General features: G+C 42.8%; 1 protein-coding gene across 1 annotated transcript in view; it reads right to left on the bottom strand.

The window, feature by feature from the left end:
• ASL (argininosuccinate lyase) overlaps nt 1-1,877 on the bottom strand; it is a 66,455-nt gene that overhangs the window by 8,642 nt on the left and 55,936 nt on the right. The gene's annotated exons all lie outside the window — the stretch shown is intronic.

Below are 1,877 nucleotides of genomic sequence, written 5' to 3' on the forward strand. Positions count from 1 at the left end.
TAACTATTAAAGAAAAAATTACAAATGGCATGTGTTAAAATGGCAAGGCAGAATTTTATTTGGGACAATCATGATAGCTATAGGGATGGATTACTGCAATGGGGTTTTGAAGTAGGGGAGAGAGATTGGGCTCCACTGTGAATACAAGTAAGAGTGGGAATTTATAGCTAAGGAGCAGGACAGGGGTGCAGTTAGTGGATGGAACATTACTAAAAGGAAACGTCATGGGTGAGGGGGAACTCTGGCTCCACCCACCTAACAGGATTCTTGCTGAAGGAAGGCCAGGTGATCCCACACCACCTGGGGGATGGTGGGGAATGTGGCATCTGATTAGATATTGAGGGTGGGAGATACCGACTAGCAGGATTCTTGCTAAAATATCCTTAAGGGACATGCCCGAGGATGACTAGTTTGGTCAAGTGGGGAATCTTTGTCATTTATCTGCATCTTCCCTCTTTTTTGTCAGTCTAGCTAAAGCTTTGTCAATTTTGTCAATGTTTTCCAAGAACCAACTTTTCATTTCACTGATTTTTCTCCTCAATATATCTTTTGTGGGGGACACAATTTGGTGACAGTTACCTGCGGGTCTAGCAGCCTGCGGCAGCCAGGGGCCCAGCTTGGTGCAGGCTCCTGCACCGGCGTCCCCCACGAGGAAGGCCCAAGAGGACATAGGCAGGGCTGTCAGCTAAACCTGCCTCTACAAAAGTGGAAATGAAGCCAAAACAGGCAGCAGAGAAGGATAAATCTTCAGACAAAAAAGTGCAAACAAAAGGGAAAACAGGCCGAAGTGACTCACCAAGAAACTAGAGAAGGTTTACCTGCAAAAAACGAAGAAACTAAAAACGAGGGGAGTCCAGCCTCTGATGAAACCAGACAGAAAGAAGCCGAGTCTGATTAATATCATATGCCATGTCTTACCAGTGGTCCCTGTCACATTTCTTAGACAGTCCACAAGAACATTTTTATCAACCATTTTGTAAATGCAGGTTTTTTAGTAGTTCTAAAAACATTTTTAAGAAGAGAATCCCACCTCATCCCATTTTTTAAGTGTAAAAGCTTTTTTAAGAGGTGAAATCATTCGCTGGTTGATTTTTTGGTACAACTAGAAAATAGTGGAATATTGGGCCGGCCTGGTGGCGCACTGCTATAGTGCACCGCTTGGGAGGCGCGGTGGCGCTCCCGCCGAGGGTTCGGATCTCACATACAGACCGGTTCCCGCTCACTGGTTGAGCGAGGTGCGGGCGCAGCACCAAGGTTTGCGATCCTGTTGCCGGTCCCAGTCTGGTACGGGCGCGACACTGAGGGTTGCGATCCGTTGCCGGACACGAAAAAAGACAAAAAGAAAAAAAAAGAAAATAGTGGAATATTAAATCATGGGAGGCTTTGACTGTCTTGGGTGTCAGCTTAACATTCCATAGATGGGGGTAGTTTTTATATTCTGTGATACACAGCAATGTGGAGTCACAGTCGTACATTTAATGTGTCTTGAACATTTAAAATTATTTCTATCCCCATGTTGTTTTTCAGTAAAATTGTTTCTTAAAGAAAATCACTGCTTAATCATCGCTCTCCCTGTCAGAACTGTGTGCAGTCTGTAACCTCTTTGGTTGTGATAGTCCAGTTTGCCTAATAATTTTGTTAATGTGTTGTGAATGATTGAAAATTTGAGTATGTAAAGCATATGATACTAAGTTGTGAATTGGTGGGATTTATGTAACAGCTTACCAACATCTGGAGATTCTGGTATTTGATACCCTCTTAAGGAAAATTTGCCTCCAAATTTGAAGCTGGAAAGTCGCTGGAATAACTTTTTTTAAAAAAATCATGATACGTGGCTTTTTAGAATTTTGGTAAGTATGTTAAGAATTGTGTACAAA

This window comes from Galeopterus variegatus, unplaced genomic scaffold (genome assembly GCF_000696425.1).
Source record: "Galeopterus variegatus unplaced genomic scaffold, G_variegatus-3.0.2 Scaffold3423, whole genome shotgun sequence".
NCBI classification, from domain to species: domain Eukaryota; kingdom Metazoa; phylum Chordata; class Mammalia; order Dermoptera; family Cynocephalidae; genus Galeopterus; species Galeopterus variegatus.